Below are 20886 nucleotides of genomic sequence, written 5' to 3' on the forward strand. Positions count from 1 at the left end.
TACTCTAAAAGCTGCCAGGGCCTTTATATGCTTAGCCATGTAATCCAACCCAATTTTGTCCCTATGTATCGTGGGCATTTATTAGGAGGGGGTATGATTTTTAGGAATTTTATAAAGGTTATATGGGGGGAATGTTAGATTGGGCATAGTCACTGTCTGCCTCTAACTATCAGAGACACAGGGGCTAGACCTGAGAGTGAATTTCTAATTTTCTGTTCCTTGGTCAAGTTTTTGATAATGATGTTAGCAATGGACTCCAGTTCACATGGATGGGGAGCCTGTTCCAGAGTATGGAGATCCTCCATGACACATAAATGCTTCATTAGCATGTCCTATTATAATGCAAGCAGAATTCGTATCGTTGGATCTAGTGGTTCTGATGCTGTTCATTTTGTTGATGTGCAAAAGGTCCATCACAACTGGATCTGAGGATGCCTTGTATGCCAAGAATAGATCACCTATCATAATCTGCAGGAGACCAAGTATAGAAATAAAGCTTTATGGTGATCTGTATAGGACAATATGTTTATATGATGGATTCTCCTGGAAAGGAACCTTTGAGGGTGATCCAACTGTTGCATATGTCTAGTCAGGTACATGCAGAAGGGGGCATTATAGTGGATGATGGGTCTGATATGGGCTGAATAAAGTGGCACTGTGACTTCTTTGTACCTGGATGCCATGACCTTATTTAAAAGTTGTGAGACATAGAATGATTTTCTTAATACCTTGGCCACATGTTGGTCAAAGGCCAGATTACTGTCTACATATGTTCCCAGATCCATGACTACTTGGTTAACTCTTAGGGGTATCTTATCATTAGTGGGATTAGCCTGGGTGGTTGTTTTCCCAAAGCACAATATAATGCTTTTCTTGGGATTGAGTTTTAATTTGTGAGTTTGACACTGGTTGTTTGTCTGTGTTAGACCCTCCTGTAAGATGTTTTTGTCATGAGGAATCTATGATTGCTAACAATTTGCAGTTATCTGCGAACCTGGTCAGCCAAGGGCTCTTGACAGTAGCCTTTACCTCCAAGAAGTAGATGTCAAATAGGAGCAGTCTCAGTATGGAGCTCTTGAAATACCCTATTGGTGACTGATCTCCTAGTGGAGGTGGTATCACCACCCCTGACTTCCTGCATACTATCTGTGAGCCAGCTGGCAATCCAGTAAGTTAAGTAGAAGTTTATGCCTAGTTTAGTGACTTTGTCAACTATACCCAAGTTTGTTATTATACTGAATGCCTTACCCGTGTCCAGGTTGGTGGTATGCATCATTTTCCTTCATCCACTGCTTTGGTGACCTTCTCAAAGAAGTCCACCAGCTTTAATAGGCATGACCTTCACTTCATAAAGCAGAACTGGATTAGTTCCAGTATCTGAAGGTTGTCTATATCATTGTTGATCATTTCCATGTTAATTCATTCTTTGTATTTGCATATTAGATGATTTATGGATCTGCAGTTTCTGAGGCTGGTTGACAGTCCACCTTTATGAAGTGGAATAATTGTCACAGTCCTCCATTCTCACTGTACAAAGCTTGTTTTAAGGCTATAGTTGAAAAGTGACTCAACGGGTCCTGATAGGTCATATTTTTAAGCTATTTAGGAGGCATCCCAGGATATTACAAAGCCCGGGTGAGAATGTGTTTTTGGCCTTAGTTAGTGACACCAGGACCTGTTCCCTGCTAATCACTGGGGAGGTTATGCTAGTAGGTATTACACTAGGGGAGGCAGAGAGGAATTGGGGTTGAAGTCTGAGCTGAATTTGTCAGCCAGCAGATGGACTGTGTTGCTCTGTTCAGTAATAATGGCAGCACTGACCAACAGTTTGGCACTCTGTTGTATGCTGCCTTTGAGGTTATGGACATATATGTAGAAGGCCTTTAGCCTGCGAGGTTATCTTGACCTCATGATTGCCCTTATTGCACTTAATTAGTCCTCTTAGTTTCTAGTGTTGTTTAATTAGAGAGTTATTTATCATTATGGGAGTTGCTCTTCCTGATTATAGTCACAACTTTTTTTCTTTTGTTATATACCTTATTAAAGTTAGGATTCCACCAGCATGTTCTAAAGATTGTTTTGAGCTTACTTCTAGTAGGTACTGTAGCCTCTGTAACAGCCATGTATATGGTTGTATAGGGTTTCTGTGAAAGATTGCACATAGATTGCTGTGTACTCAGGATTGAGGGGAGGGGTGGGTTACTTTTGACAAGCTATCAGTTAATAGGATGTAGTTTGCTTTGAAATAGTTCCTAGCTGTTACAGTGTTTGCTGGGGTACCAAGCTGATTTTTATGTTGAAGGATACAGCGTTGTGGTCTGACCTCACTAGTGAGGAAATGACTTGGGGGGGGATGCAGTGTTCTAACATATTGGTGAGTACCAGGTCCAGTATGTTTGAACCTCTGAAGAGTCTATGCAATATCTGGTTGAGAGTATTTGTGTTAATAAAGTACAGAAATCATTATGCCTGTGAGTCTGAGGTAGCAAATGTTCCCCAATCTGTAGAGCAGTAGATAAAGTCTCCTATAAATAGGGTACCTGGTTTAATGTTGAATGTCTCCACTAGATGTAGATAAGAACTATGGGATTCTTGGAAAATAAAGGGTGTTCTATAGCTTGATAGGATATGATATGGATCCTTGCCTATGGTGATTTTTATGTGCAAATTCTCTAGGGTGTCATCTTGTTAAACTAATCTCTGGTTTTACTTGTTGCTAACGTAGATCAAGATTCCTCCATATTTTGTGCCTGCCTGTGCAGTTGAGGATCTAAATATGTGGAACACACTGAAGCCTTACATTGCTGGACTACTTTCTGTGGATTTAAACCATGTCTTGGTAACAGCACAGATGTATATATTCTCCAGAGTGAGAAGAGCTTGTAGGGTGTAGAGTTTCTTGTTTATGCTCCTAGCATTGAGCAGTAACACATTTAGCTTCCTTTGGGTTTTGTTTGTTATGTCAGTAGGTTTGTCAGTTTGGCATTGCTTAAAAAAGGCTGTAAGGGGTGGATAAAGTTTTAGCCAGTTTTTGGAAGCCTGTGGAGACAGGTGCAGACCATCCTTTGCAAAGCACCATGGTTTGTTGACTATGTCCTCCCTAGCTTACAAATTTTGACTCCCCTTGGAATGACACCACAAACTAAGCCAATTATGGAAGTCAATCATCTTTTCTTTGTACTGTGGAATCATCTTTGCTAATGGTAGAATGCTGTTCAATGCAAGGCACATGCCTGCCAGAGAGAATGATAATGTATATCTCCATATATTCCCGGGAGGTATGTCTCATGTCATTAATGCTTATATGTATATCATAGAATCTTACTGGTATTTGTGATGCAGTGACTTGAGTGGGTGTGTAACTTGGTGGATCCTGGCTCCAGATAATCAACTAACTATTATTTTCTCTTTGTTCAGTCAGATGAGTGGAGGGTTTGTGTGTATCATGTAAAGCAGTCCTTTATGATAAGAGTCACGGGTAATGTGCTTGCTTGCTTTATAGGTTTCTGCCTTGGAGCACCTCTGAATGTGTGGTGTTGCTTTTGGTAAGTGCTTTATAGAGTGCTGAGGATAGGTATTTTCATTTAAAGACTTAGGGAGTCTTTGAGATTTAGGAAGACAGCTTTTTAGTGCCTCAGCATAAGTTGACATACGTGTGTAGTGGACAATATGTGTGGTAGATGTAGTGTGTGTGTTCTTGACAATCATGTTTGTGTGCAAGATTTTTGCGTGTGTGAAATTGTGCATGTGCATTTCTCGAATTTTATGTTTGTATGTTTAAGGATTAAATATTTGTCTGCAAACATAAGATAATTGCTACATTGTCTCAGGATGCCTATATCTACCAAGCTGGCTATGGAAACATTTGGAAATTGCATATCCATGTTGTCCAGACCTGTATTTAGGTAGGCTACTGTAGGTTATAGATGGGTTATATAGAGGTCTTCTTGGTTGTTCTCTGGGCTTGGCACAAGAGTAGCTTAGATTGTGAAAAAATTTGATAGTAAGTCTGTTTAATGTGCACATTAGCTACTCTTAGCTTGTCTTCAAGCAATGGCTTTGTTTTAGCCACATTAAGTTACAAGTTTCAGTTCTAAGGGCAATTTTAGATATAAAATTGACTATGTATTTGGGTCAGTACAGGGCACTGATGACCTGCTGATATAAAAACAACAGAAAGGATTGCTGCAGACTGCAATACTACAACAAAACATCAAAAACATACTACCTGAATATGGAAATTTCAAGTATTGTGGTCCTTTAAAATGATTTAAAGGCAAAATTAACAAATAAAGCAAATGTAAAGTGACAGCACTCCAAAACAAATAATTGAAGTGCAAAACAATAAAATAAGTCTCTTTTCTGCCAAGGGTAGAGCAGGATTAACTCAAGATCCTCTCAGAGGATGGCAAAGGCAGCAAGAAAATTGTAGCACTGAGAAAATGTGCAAAAGACAATTTGTAGCAAGTTAGGTTTACTCAAGAGAAATACTGTTTTTTCTGGGCAGGCACTTAGTATTACTGATATACTGAAAACAATGGGTGGGAAAGGTACTTAAGTAGCTTATACAACAGACAATAGCAATGAAAGAGAGAAGAGTGACTTTGGAAATCAGGGAAAAAGCCAGAGACAAAACATTTTAAAGTCACAATGGGAAAGGGTGTGAGGGTTGGAATAAAATTCAAGGTGCAAGAAACAGACTTCCTATAGACAGATCCAGTACTGAAGCTCTAATCCTGTGGTAAGAATTTAAGAAACTTTAGTTTAATGTTTCAGTGGGGGGGATCGATCAAACCAAACAAAAGGGGGAAAAATAGTACGAAAGTAAAGAGAAAGGTACTGGAACGCAGCTTTAAGCAGATAAATGATATGCAAAAGACTCTAGTGCCAAATCTTGAATAAAAACAGCTATAAAAGTGCTGAAACACAAATCTTGAAACATAATTCACAATGCTGCTACTACTGCAGTTCCACAACAGGCCAAGGCACCAGAATATGTATAAATTTTCCAGTAACACTGTTTATGAGAAAATTCTGTAATAAATGACTACATGAGGTTCAAATCTGGCAGTAGTTTACAGTTCTGTCACAACCGTGAATGAAGTTACAAGACTGAGACCACAGACAGGGTTCAAAATTCAAGCAGCTAGTTTTTTTACAAATAATTCTACTTTTAGAGTTGGAATTGTAGTATGATGCAAAGACAATGCTAACATCTTACAGTAATATACACTCTTCCTACACATGCAAAAAGCTCCAAGACTAAGGTGCCAGAACTAACTAACAAATACAAACAACAAATACAAACAAATAACTTTTTTGGGCTTGAGCATGAGAAAAAAATCATAAAAATACAAAACAGTAATATCATACAGGTCATTATAAGTGCCACTTAAAATATTTAAGCAGAATTTAAATAAAATCTTTTTTTCTTTCTTATTGATGAAACACTTGTTCCTCACACTTCAAGTGTTTCTACACTGCTCATGAGTCTTGAACAAAATACCATGGGTTAGTGTAGCACTGTACTAAATACAAACTGATTTGCTAAAGAGGGATCTATTAAAATAAAGCCAATATTGGAGAGCTGGTCCTGTAGCTATGGTATGAAAATTTGTGTAACTGCTACTGTACTAGACAGCAATACTACAACATATTTAGATTGCATGTATCACAGAGTGTAGATTTCCTTCCTAACATGGGATTATGAGTTTAACACCTTTCACATCTGTTGCTAATGACCATGAACACACTGCTCAGCATTTACAGGCTTTGCTTCAGTTTCCTTTCCCTTTTGAATACTTAACAGAGCTTATATTATTTGTGTGTGTTAACCCAAGGTTAAATACAAACAGCTCCACACACAAAGCATTGTGAAAAACTGCAGCAGCCTTTCATTGGAGACAGTGGGTTTATATAGTACTAGAAAGTGCGGATTTATGTTACTTAGTGGTATGCATTAAATATTACTAAGAGTTGGGATGGTGGCCTAATGGTTAAGGTGTTTGCCTTGCAAACACAAGGTGCAGGCTTTGAGTATCACAAGGGATGATTGGCTAGGCTTAAAAATGGCTCACAAGGGCAGTTAGCCTAGTATGAACCTATGATGCATTTATCTTTTGGGGTGGGTGTGTCATAAGACATATTTATAACATCTGCAATACCATAAGAAACTTACTGTTTGGTATGTCACAGATAAAGACATATGTGTAGCATACTGAGATACCTTCTATTCTTTACATGGCTTCTCCAAGTCAGTCTTTATTCAAATTCAGTAAATGTTATAATGATAGAATCTCTTCCACACAGAATAATTGCATATATTATTCTTCCAGCCAGTGCTCCATGTGAGCTGTCTGCATTTTTGGAGTCACCAGCATAATGCTGGTTAATACTAAACCAATGAGAGTAAATATTTTTCTCACATAAAAGGATGCTCAACAGTTCTTGAGTTAAAACTTCAAAGATGTGTACCCTCAAAACTGTGCAATATCAATTTAGCCTTAAAAAGTGTACACGCATAGACTATATAATATAGTGCATTTTACTTATTCAATAAATTCTGAATTTTGGGGAGCACTACTATGCTCTTGTTTTGCAGAACCAGCTCTATTTTGCTCATCTTCAAAGCACGTCTGTATCTGTTGACATCTCTAAGCAATGTGCTGGGAATAAACAGCTGCAAATGCTTTCTCAGCAGGAGTATAAAGTAAAACCAAGGCCCGCACTTTGACAGAGACCCTACTCACTAACTGCCTACTATAAATAATCAAATAACAGCTGTTCCTTTATTTATATCTTACTCCACCCATTCTTTTCAAAGAGTTTCTCACATTTTACCCCAAAATATATACTCCCAACCTATGTGTTCTTCTACAATTTCTTGCCCTGGCCCAGAACTCTACCTCCTTTTTATATGCTACAATCATACCTCTCAACTGTATAGATTTACACAGAATGTCTAGATTTTTTGCCTCATATTTTTGGTCTGTTTCATGTAAAATTATGGTCTTCTGGCACATTGTTGGCAAATAATCGAGGGATGATGTCAGAATATAATGATATACATTTGAGTTTCAGGCTTCACACCCTTCAGAAAATTCATGATAATGCAAAACCTGTTGTTCTATCAACTTTCTAAGTTGATAAGAGCAATATTTAAGTAAGAGCAATATTTTAAAAGTGTCTCTATTTTTGGGCCTTTGTCTCCCCATTATTTATGGCTTTGTCTGTTTTTTTTTTTTTTTTTTCTAAGAGGTTGAGAGGCATGTGCTTCATGCTTTGGCACTTCTTTCTTACAAACTATTTGCTATCAAACTAAATACAACACCTATCACTATGTAGGTTCATAGATTAGTACTAAGTACTGCCCCGCCCTTGTGACTTAAGCTTAAAGCATTATCCCCTTGTTGACTCAAAACCCTGCCTCTTGTTTGTGTAGGCAAACACCTTAACCATTAGGCCACCCTCCCAACCCTACAAATGTACATTTGTAGATATATGAAAACTGTATTTACTAAATGAGCCCTTATATTTAATGGGTATTGCATATTCTGGATTATTTTGAGAATGTCTGTGATTATATTATGTCAATGCCTTCTTATTCTTGTAGTCCTGGGCTGTACCTGAAAAAGGTCCATATGGGTTTGTGTATTCTGTGGTTAACAAAAGAAAGAAGGAAAATGGAAAAAAAAAGGGAATGAAGAAACAAAGAAAGAGAAAAAAAAGATAAAGAGCTGCATTTAAGCTTACATTCTTGTTTAGGATAACAAAATATGACATAAAGCCTGTTTTGCTAATTTGGTCACATTATCATGAAAATAAAAGCAAAGCTTTACATGATGATATCTTTGATTTAGTAATGCATTTATATGCTTGGTAGATTGCACTGAGATTTATTTTACTAGTGACAGACTTCCATAAATTCTGCAGATGAAAAAAGAAAAATATACTGTTCAAGTAAAGTTGGCAGCAATCTCAACAATCTCATGCTGGCAGGTAAAGCATGTTTGTGTTTGTGTGAAATGTGCACTCAAATAAAATACTTACTGCCACAAAATGTTCAAGATATTGCACTATATATGGCAGATGTATAGCAAGGGTAGGGCAAAGTGGGCAGCTTGCATGGGTGCAAAACTTAAAGGGCAGTGATCGGTCAGTAGTGCTGTGTCAGTATTTATATCCATACAAGTGCTTTTGCATGGTTTGTGTTTGGTATATGTTATAGCAAGCTGCTTGCTGCAGTTTGCTATAATTTTCAAAAGTTGAAAACATTTTCATTTTTCTTTCTGCGAGCAACATTGAGTTAAGGATGTAGAAGGCCAGGAAGGAGAGCCAGATCTGACTATGGATCAAATACCTTTTTTATTGCTCCCCCAATTAGAATTGAGTTGAGGGGCACCAGATGAAGGGATGGAACTATGACCTAAGTGAGACAGCTACTTTTCTGTTATTGGGTATTGAGCAACCATGTCCTACTTTGATAGGCATTACTTCCCAATGTTTTTCATGTACATTTTGAATTATTTTATATATACTGGCACATGCTTGTGACCATGTTGTTAAATGGCTCAGGATCCATGACTTATTCCACAAATTTTATGTTGCCATTTCTACCCAGCAAACAATCTTACTAGGTGATTTTTGCACAGCTGTTCTGTAAGTAACTTTGAAGTAATACACATTATTGTTGTCATCTTTACTCCAAATTTGTAATGTATTGGTGAACAGTATAGGGATACAGTGTGAGAACTCATCACTGCACCATCCCTATGCACTGCTGCATAGCTTTATGAAGCTTTAGTCCACATTAATAATATATTTGTGACCTACTTAGAACTGCAATGTGGGAATTATTTTCTGCATCAGTGATGTACAATGCAGATTATAATATTTATTAATATCACACAAAAAACTATTCCCTAAAATACTATCTTGTTGTCATACATTATGGTTATTGCTACAATGTCTCCATAAACAGCAACTTTGCTATCAGGCAGACAAATATTTGTAGAAAATTAAATAAATTAACTTATAAAGTAACATACATTGCAGTTAATAATTGAACAAATACCTATTCATAACTTACATCTCCTCACTCTCCCTTCTTCAGTCTCTTCCTTACTTCTGTCAATTTCTCTCCCCTGGTTTTCTCCATAAACCTGCCTTTCCCTCACTTTGTATTGCAATTCATGTTTGTGTTATGCTAACTAACCTTTAATTTCTCTATAAAATGGCTAACATTTCTTTGACTATTAAATTATTATTATATAAATTATAGCCATTCTTAACCAATGTTTTCATATTATGTCTGGTATAATTATTTAAACTGTATTTCTTTTGTTGTATTATTTTTAAAGACTGTAAAATTATTGCTCTTAAATTTTTTTTTTTTAACCCTTGGTAGCTTTTCTCCCAGGTCTTGTACTGAAAATGGGTTCCAACATGTCAGACATTCCCAGTAATCATGTCAATAAATAAATATAAATAAATAATATTACAGATTTTAAGATTGTATCTGAATTCTAGCAAAAGACTATTATGTGCTCACCTTTCAGTTTATTTCCATATATTTAGAAATACTTATTCAGGGATACAACTAATGAAGAGGTAGCAGTAGTGTATGCAGGTGATGTTGTATAGCTCAAAATGTGTTTGTGCATAGGATAGCTGGCAATGGGACATTTTACATCATTGCTGCAGCAGAAGTAAGCGGCAGGACATGTTTCTTTGGTCTGTTACCTCTTTTTCAATCTCATCATGTTCCTCTTTATTCTGAGGTTATATACAGCATACTTGTAACAGGTACGGAGCCAAATACATGAATTTCAATAGCTTCATACAGAAATATTACATCATAGGAACTAAAAAGAAAACCTTTATGTAATTTTTATTTACAGTAGTAATCAGTATAAAAGCTGAACAAATGAATACAGGCTATTACAACAAAAGGCATCGTAATCACCCACCACTGGGCCAGTAATTAAGGAGTTTCAATCCTCATCACTGAGCCAGTGGAGGATGTACACTGGGACAATGACAAATACACATGCGGTATTTCCAGATGCAGCTCTCTGCATCAAGAGCAATTTCCCTTAAGAGCACACAGAGACCACAAAAAGTTTGGGGCTAGTTTCTCACTCTTTCTCCAAATCTCCAATAAAACTCCCGACTGGAACAGCTATAAAGTCGATATTTCAGCTGAGTGACCAAGCCATGACCTCCAGCATCCTCTCTATCCAACCAGTGCTTCATGTCCCTGCCCAAGTAGCTGATATACATACTCTTTGAGGATTGATTTACACACACACACACACACACACACACACACACACACACACACACACACACACACACACACACACACACAAACACATACACACACAGGATTACTAGCTATGCCCCCTTCTGACCGGACCATAAGGAAGTTATTTCTGCCACGAGTCAAGCATTATCAGTTAGTTTAAGGCCCTTAGCAAAGGGTGTCCAATCTTACTGTGTAATATTAATATTAATACAAATGGTAGTTTGGCCAAGAGCAAGGTTACTATTGAGCAAGGCAAATTTGTGGTGAATGAGTCCTTGATTTTGTCACATCTAAGACAGAATACAGAATGCTCTGTCTCACTAAGAGACTCCTCAAATTAATATTTCAAATATTACTGCTGGGACAGCTTGCAGGATAACATCACTTCTTGTCAACTGACTTCAGTTCCCAGGCTCAAAACAACCACTGATGGCAGCTGGTAGATCTTTGCAGCTGCTGGATGTCATAAAACACTAAAATACGTCCAAGACAATACAGAAAGCTTCTCATCACAGACTCTATATCTCTAGCTGCATTGAAACCTAAAAGATAATCTTTTATTGCGTAACCATAAAGTAATTTAATTTCAGTTATTTTTCTGAAGTTTTAATTTAAAAAGCTACCATAGTGCATGTACATTTCTGTTCGATTCCAGTAGTGCACACTGCGGATAAATTTTAAGCACTTTGCAAAAACTTTTTTCAACACACATCTGTACAAACAAGTTTGATATACACATGACATACAGTTCTATTACAGTTGTCACACAATCATCTTATATGATCATGTTGATATTCACAAATTACATATAATTATTTACAAAATTCCAAATAGCTGTGCTGGCAGTATCTCACTTTGTCACAGGCATTATTATATATTAAGATCATAGCATTTAATTATTAACCATTTAAAATTCATCTAGTAACAAACATAAATGCCTTGCTATTATTTTACTTAAATGTACATACTTATAGCTATATCTCTATCTAATAAACATAGGTTTACTATCAAAACATTAATGTTCAAAATAAAAAAAAAACGTTCAAAAGATCGAAAGGAACCTCCGACTTCCTGCATATTAATTAGGCATAAAGTGCGGAATCTGTTGAATGAATTCAGCAGATTCAACAGTTATGTCAAATATAAAATGTGACATCAGTGTAGGTACAAATGTAAGTTAAATACTAGCACTAGCATTCATGTTTTAGCAGAGGGGAAAGCCCCACTGCATTCACCTGTGTGGGGATGCACCCCCACACCTATGGCAAACTATATATTCCATCTGCAAAATTGCACTACAGTGAGGAAATGAATACATTTCCCAATCTCCACTGTACCACAGTCTCTATGCAGAACATAGAGTACATATCACTGATATCTACTCTTGCTCTCCTAATGTTCAGCAACACGGCAATCGGCCAACTGGCGTTCATCTTTCCATGTTCGTCAAACCTGCCTTCAGCATTTTAATAGTAAACCATATAGATGGATTCACTTCAGAATCTCAAAATTCCAAAACATCAAATTTCATATGATCGAGACCATACGATCGATGTTTTGGAATATTGACATTCCGAAATAAATCAAAAAAAAAAACACAATTTAAATGTTTCTGCATGTGGGCAATCCCACTGCACCACCCACACCCCCGCTACTTAAATAGTCCAACTCTGATATTGCACTACAGTGAGGAACATGGAAATCTCCCATTCCACGCTGTATGCAGATCTCCATTCACAATGTCGGGATTCCGAAAGTTTGATCTTATGGTCTCGGCCATATGAAATTTGATCTTTCACGATTTCAGCATTGTGAAGTGTTCCCACACACACACACACACACACACACACACACAAATCTATATATATATATATATATATATATATATATATATATATAGATATACAGATATATAAATATGTATACACACACAGTGTGTGTGTGTGTGTGTGTGTGTGTGTGTGTGTGTGTGTGTGTGTGTGTGTGTGTGTGTATATATATATATATATATATATATATATATATATATGCGTGTGTGTATTTCTGTGCCCATTCATCTTTTTTCAAGCTAACCAGGGTTTTGGACTTCATACTGTACCCATTTTTGCCACAGACTGGATCTGCAACAGTGAAGAAACAGAGCAGGTAGAAGCATGATAGAAGAACAATGAGGTCAGGTTAATAAACACAGAGTTTGTGTCTAATGAATAGTACAGGAAAAGCTTACAAACATTTGGATTAATAGTAATACAGTTTATACAATGACTGAATTATATTAAGCCTGAGAAATGAAGCAAAAGAAAAACAGCAGTCCAATTTTTACAAAACAGAGTGAAGTAGTATATATAATATATTCATGTGTGTAAGATATAATGAGCCCATTAGATAACAAATTGGAGAACTTGAAGATATGAATTATAGTGGGGAGGTGAAGAAAAGCTAGGATTTATCAATACACCTATAACATAAACACACACACACACACACACACACACACACACACACACACACACACACACACACACACACACACACAAGTCTTCAAAAAAAGTTTTTATTTTAGCTTGTTTCACTATTTGACCTGAGAGCAATTTGCTCTCTTGTCTCTTCTCTCAAGGACTTCTTAGAATCAGACTCATTTGCTAAATCCTAATTGTACCTCTTCCCTTCTGCCCCAGGAATGGAAACCATGAATTTATTCCAAATGTTGAGCCACTTAAATGGTTAAAGCAGTACAGCAATTTACTGGAATTATTATATCCAAGCATTACAATATACTTATTAAAATAATGATTTTAAAACAGCTAAAACAAAATTTAAAACAGAAATTAAGAAGGAACACCATAACTGATCTAGTCTGTTAAAATGAATTTAAAAACTCAGAAATAAAGATTTTTCAGCCAATGAGATAATTTGTAGTATTGCTTGAATGGGCAAAAAATTAAAAATGCAGATTAGATAAAAGCTCTTTTTACTTTCAAAAAGCAATTGTAGTCACAAATTTGCCCAGAAACAATGAAAATTTATGCATCTTAGTCTTATACTCGATCCTATTTTAAAGTAAAACCAGGATTTAATATCAAAAGTTAGACCAATTAAATGCCACAGACTGTTAAAATAAACTGAAAACCAGATAATAAGAAATTATATTTTATATCCAATTAGCTCTATTGTAGAATTACTTGAACTGGAATTAATTAAAAAGTGCTGGCTTGACAAAAGATTTTGAACCTCTCAAAAGACAATAGGAGTCATATTTCTGCCCATTCACAATTTACACAACTTGACTGACTCTGTTTACTGTCACAAATGAAAACTAGAATTTAATTCCAGTGACTAGATATAAATTATGAAAACATTGCAGCTTATTTTCTGGAGCTACTGAATTCAAGCTAAAAGAGCTTTAAAACACTTTACTCATATAATTTAAAACTATACTGTATACAGGCTTAAAGAGCGTTACCTACATGTTACCAAACAGTGGGCTAGATTCCAAGTGACTTGCTCTCTGCGTAAGTCAGTTATGAGGCCTATTGTTGAAGCATCCTTACACTGACGTATGTCACACATACCAAGAGTAAGAATTGGGCTCTGTGATTGAAATAATGATTTTAAAATATGGAAAATAGATGCTTCTATAACTGAAATCAAGAAGGGAACAGCTAATATGGATAGAGTGTAAAAATAAACTTAAAACAAATAACAAGAAATTATCATTTTTTTAGCCACTTGGCTCTTTATTTATTTACTTTATTTTTATTTTACAATTTGTTTATCAGCTAATTGAGATGCCCATTTGTCCCTTTTTAGAAACACCCTGGGTATAAAACATTGCAGTCAACATATACATCATTTATGTATGCAGTACATTTTAAAAGTTGCAATACATACAGTGAAATAATGATTCAAGTAGTATAAAAAGTTGACAGGTTAAGATAAGTATCTAATATATATACTGTATATTTGTGTGAGTGTTTGTGTGTGTATGTGTGTGCATGTTTTGGTGTGTGTGTGTATATATCTATATGTATGTATATATATATATATATATATATATATATATATATATATATATATATATATATATATATATATCCTGTGTCCCTATCAGATGACAGGTGTTCTTCTTTTCAGAGGTTGGAAGTAGCCTAGGATAAGAATTTTAAATACTATCCTCACCAGTCATAGAAAGTCAGATATAACTAGAGTTGATGCATTTATAACAAGATTGCAAAATTTGCCTCCAGTAGCTCACATCCCACACATTATTGCTTAGCCCTTAAACAACTCAACTGGCTTGAACTTCTAGATCTCCTGCTCTACTGCCAACTTATACTAACCCATAAAATTCTTTATCACCTCAGGAGAACTCTCTTATTACAAAAAGCTATTAAATCCCTGCACTAGTTCTAGGGTTTTGCGCTCCAATAACAAACCACTCCTTCAAGTCACTAAAGCCAGCAACTCTGCTGGAGCCTCTGTCAGTTCACACTATATAGCTAAAAAGTGGAACACTCTTCCCACAAACGTAGCAGCCACAACATCCTAACTCAGTTAGAAAATCTCTGAAATCACACTTACAAGCCAATTGGATTTGTAACTGTGACTCCCCAGGCTAGTCTACCTCCATCTTCCTCTGGCTCACTGAAGGTAAACACCCTCCATTACTCTTAAGGCAGTCAACCTCACTTCATCTTGTATGTTTCCTTATCATACCTCTGTCTTCCTCTCCACTATTACTTCTTCTTCTAGTATAGACATTTGAAGTATACCTTATACTATTAAAATACTATTGCATACTGATGTTATTTAGTTGTACAGCTTAAGGTGTTTCAACTCTCTGCCTGTATTAATTTCTTTATTCATCTTATTCATAGGTATTGCCATCTAAAAGTATTGTTATCATTTGATTTGTATTGTCCTTTAAAAAGTATTGTTATCATAATGTTGATTTGATATAAAATGTCATGATACTATACCTGCAAAATTGTATTTTTTAAACTCTGTTATATGTGGAGCATTTCTCTCCGGCCCTCCATTGAAAAAGGACTTCTGTCCAGTCATACTTTCCCAGTATGCAAATGTAAAATAAATAAATAAATTGGGTACCTAAGAGAAGGAGAGGCCCATTATCTATAAGGAGTTTACCCAGCATGTCACAGTGATGTGTATTTTGGCTGGCAAGGGCAGAGAATCTCTATAATTTTAATTCTGTTTTATGTAGCTTTTGGCAGTTGTATGTTCACTTCATACTTAGGAAAGGTAAGACTTATCCCAGGTTGGGAACTAGAACATTTTTGGCTATTGCTTTGCAAGAAGTTTGAGCAAAGACTTGGGACATACAATGACACAATTTCAAATGGTCAAGAACTTTAGATATTACGTTGTCAGCATGGATTGTGAAAATAACAAGAGGGTATAAGGTAAATCATATGTATTTTACTGATTAACATTTGGAATGATATTTCCATTGAAATTTTGAAGCAGCTTCTCAGACATAGAAGATAGCTGTTTTGCACTTGAGAATAACATTACATTAGTTTTAAAAGAGTAGACTAAGAGTGTTTGCTTGAAGCCATTTGCAGTGAGTAGTAAATTTGGCTTGTAAATTACTATGGAGTAGTTTGAGGTTCACAGGTGGTTACTAGAGTGTCATCCCAAGACACATTTTGTACCTAGTCAAGTTTACCCTAAATTTGCCAACATATTGCTGACGTGTCAAAGCAGCAAGGAATTTTGTGGTTATGATATAGGCTTGTGCATATCAAGCTTTTGCAGGCTGCCCATAACCATTATGGATTAGGGGTAAATTTCTGATTTCCTATGCAGTGGTCCAATTTGCATTTGAAAGAGGTCAGGGATGTGCTTTGCCTCACATGGATATGAAGCCTGTTCTAGAGATGGGTAATCGTTGAGACAAATATCTGCCCCACCAACATGTCCTGTTTATGTCTCAGATAAGGTTTAAGTCCTTAGAATAGGTATTTCTCTTGGTATTTGATTTGCCGATGTGCAACAAATCTGTCAGTGTGGTATCAGAAGAGGCCTTGTAGGCTAGGCATAAATGACAACACAGAAGTTTGTAGGACACAGCAAATAGTGAGATGATTTTGGTGCAGTACGCGTGGACTTTCTGTTTACTCCCTGTATTTTTTATGAGGAACTTCTGTGGTCTCTAATGCTGGTGTAATTGCCTGGTAAGGTACAGGCCAAATAGTGCATTGTACTCAATGACTGGTCTGAAGAGATCTGTATACAGTAGAACAATGACTTCCTTGAGCCTGGATACCACACTCTTAACTATAAGTCTAACTTGTGCAACATACAATGATTTTTTCACTACAGCAGACAAAGGGTGTTCAAAAGTCAGGCTACTGTCAACATGCAATCCTAGATCCCTGACTGCTGGGTCTACTTTTAAGGGTGCATTATCAATGCAATAATTTCCAGAGGTGGTCATCTTTCAAAAGGGTACTATTATGCATTTTTTCACATCCAGTTTTAGTCTATGGTTTCTGGCACCAACTGTTTGTCTGTTTCAGGTCCTATTGAAGGATATTTGTGTCTTTAAAGGATTCAGTGACTATACCTAATTTGCAGTCTTCTGCAAACTTGGCTAGACAAAGGCATATGACATTTTCCTAGCCTTATATTCAGAGAAGTAGATACCAAACAGGGGGGGCAATACTACACATCCTTGAAGGATTCTTATAGTGATCATTATCTTTGTGGAGATGGATTCCCCTTGTGTCCTATCAGGAGCCAGCTAGAAATCCATCTAGTGGCATATGGGTTTATGCCTATTTTTTTTTCTTTTTTGGTCTCCATTGGAACATCATTATTTAATGGCCCAGCCCCCAGAGTCTCACATTCATGCTAGGTCTAACAGCTCATCTCCTATTCCCCAGATTTACATCAGATGTAGCTGGGGCTGGTCATGCATCCTATAGGTGTTCTTGAAGCTTGGCTGTCTCTGATTCCATTCTGCATTTTTTTAATGCCCTACTCAATCCTCACCTCACCTCCCACACTTGATTGTTGTCCAAGAATGAATCTTGTCATTGGACCATGCCTCCCTAAGGGAGCATCCTCAATGAACATCCTCCCCATCAGGACAGGCACTCCAATCTCTGCCCACCTCCCCAACACTCACCTGAGTCACTAATTGAACCCAGTCTGACTAGGCTGTAGTTAGTGCTTTATCAGTCTATGTCACCAGAGTGTCTAGGTTTATGCTTAATTTTGTTAGTTTATCAACAATGCCTGAGTAAGGTATTGTGTTGAGCACCTTGGCCAGGTCAAGACTGGCAATGTGCACTATTTTGTCCTTGTCCCTAGTTTGGTGTCTTTCTTGAACTGTGGTTTGTTGTGTTTTACTGGATTTCAGCAGCAGAACATTGTCTGTGTGCATTATGATATTGTGCTTTGTGAGATCCAGAATGATATAATTTATTAAGAGAAAGACTGGCAGATGGCCTAATGCTAAACATAGTGGAACATGAGTGTTAAATATGGCATAATCAAAGGAGGTATTATTAGACAAGATTCGGACACTTCTGCCTTTAAAATAATTTAGGAACCAGATTATTGTATTGTATTCAAATACAACTTTTAAAGTTTTTGTAGTAGTAGATTTTGGTTTGCTTCCAAAAATTCCCTGACTGCATCAACAGACACTCCTGCTGAAATTTGTTGTTAATTTATACTACCATGTATATTGTCTCTGACAGTAAGAAAGGCTAATTAGGTGTTAATGGAGTTTCTAAAACTAGGTTGTTGGTGCAAAAAATGTTGGAGCTGTTATTCTATTTAAAAAGTTGTGCATATAAAAGGTTTTCAGATATATTTGCTAATAAGCATATGTTAGAAATGGGCCAGTAGTTATTAAAATGTGAGGGAGAGTGAACTTTTGGTAAATGCATGATGATAGCATGTTTAAATGAAGCTTAGATTATACCAGTAGCTAAGAATAAAATACATGCGTATCTCTCTCTCTCTCTATATATATATATATATATATATATATATATATATATATATGTATATATATATATATATATATATATATATATATATATATATATATATATATATATATATATTTTATATATATATATATATATATATATTATATATATAATATGTATATATATATATATATATATATATATATATATATATATATATATATATATATATATATATATATTCACACACATATATATATACACACACACACACACACACACACACACACATATATATATATATATATATATATATATATATATATATATATGTATATATATATATATATATATATATATATATATATATATATATATATATATATGTATATGGGTCTACTACACAAAGTCGACATTTCATAATGTCGAATTCCATGTGGCTGACATCATATGATCGACATTTTGAAATGTCGACAATGGTAGTAGACCATAAAAAAGTAAATAAATAATTCCTTTAAGCTGCTAGCAGGAGGGCTGCGCTGCCACACCCCCTACACCCCCCCATAACTTTAATATACCAACTACGAGATCACACTACAGTGCTGAAGTGGAAATCTTTCCATTCCGCACTGTACTTAGATGCCGGTTTCCCATGGTCGACATTTCAAATGTCGATCATATGGTGTTGGCCTAATGATTGTTAGCATTATGAAATGTCGACTATGTGAATGGGACATATATATATATATATATATATATATATATATATATATATATATATGTATATATGGGTCCCATTCACATGGTCGACATTTCATAATGTCAACAGGGAAAAAAACAAGCACAGTGCAGTTCCACGGCTGATAAAAGATGAAATTCAAGATCCAATGTAGTCAAAAAGTTTAATAAAAAAGATGAGCACTTTCACAATTCAAACAATTGCTTCTTCAGATCACAAAAAGAAAAAAAAAACACAGGTTTAAATACTCCATCAATTAACAATGTTTAGTCATGTGATATGTAAAACAGTAGTAAATGTGCTCAGGAAGAGAGCTATTTAAAAAGACAACTACAGTAAAAAATATCCTTCATAAAAAACATATGTATAACCAAGATACATAAAAACTGTTAAAAATTCTACAACACTCTAAATGACCTGAAAATCTATATATTTGTTATATATTATGTTAACTAATGTAGTATAAATATTGTAGTAAAGAGGTACACAGAAATTGTTATGTACACAGAAAAAGTATGCATGCACCGCATATATTTAATGGTGTGGTGTTTAATGAGAATTGAATGTGATTGGTATGGGAGTGTATTTAAGGTGAACATTTTGTTAAGAGCAGTGTTCTGATGAAGTCTATTTTATTAGATGAAAGCGCTCAACCTGTTATATTGTTTTAGTGAATAAAGAGTGATTTTTGTAACTCTGGTCGTGCCAGTACTTTATCCATGTTGTGACCAGGAACAGATTTGGGTTTCATCGTTATTCAGTTGACTGTTCCAGGACTTATACATTTTTTTGGTTGGTTTGTGAAAGCATGGATTCCCTTGACGAGCTACCCTCCATTTTTTCCCCGAGGAGGGAAGATATTCGTGGCTTGCAGTCTGAAATGGCAATTATGAGAGGGGAATTAACGAGACTGCTGGAAATGATAAGTCAACCCGGTTCCCCTGGAGGGACCCAGCGGGGGATGACATCATCGCATACGCAGGTAGCAAGCAGCAACATGGAGTCTTTACCTAACGGTCAGGTGAATGGCGTATCGATGAAAAAAGGAGCCTCTTATGGATCCCACCAAGATGACAACAAGGATGTTGTGGGTCTTCCTCGAGTAGAGGGATGTGGATCGTAGGTCGAGTACAATATTTCCGGCGCCAAACCAAAGCGGACTGTGCCCAAAAAACCGTATGTCATAGGAACTAAGTGTACGTAGGCAGGTACTCATTTTTCAATAATAATGTTAAGGACAATGTTCGGCATAATTTTAATAACTTCATGGCTGCTGAATTTGATTTCAAAGGAGGGACTAGACATGTAAATAAAGACGATAGTAAGAATAAAGATGGGACTGAGAACAAAACACTCAAGGACATTATTTTCGATTTCGGGAAAAAGTTAAAGACACTTAAAAGTATGCAATTGGAGAACATGTATTTGAAAAAGTGTCTGGATAATGGTATTGTCCCTATGGGACTAAGATTTTTTAAACATCCTATGGGTGTTGATTTGGATGCAGCTACTAAGGATGAATGTACAAAAATGTTTGATAGTTTTGGTTTTACATTTATGAAATTTATAGTTAGTTGTAATGACAAGAAAATATGTTTGTTAATGGCTGAATTGGAACAGCGTAATAATACCATTGAAAATGATTTACTTTTTGACGAATTTGAAATGTATTTAAACACACAATACACATGGGTTGAAAGTCAAGTCATGAAACAATATGAAAGGAAATGTAGTAAAATGAAAAGGGATTTGGAGCAATATAAAAACGGAAAAGCGTACAGATGAGAACAAGGAAACAACAATACTAATAAGAGATACTACACAAAAGAAAATGGATCATTCCAGAATAGAGGGAATAGAAGCAACAACAGGGG

Source organism: Protopterus annectens, chromosome 5.part0 (assembly GCF_019279795.1).
Source record: "Protopterus annectens isolate FY-2018-M chromosome 5.part0, PAN1.0, whole genome shotgun sequence".
NCBI lineage: Eukaryota > Metazoa > Chordata > Ceratodontiformes > Protopteridae > Protopterus > Protopterus annectens.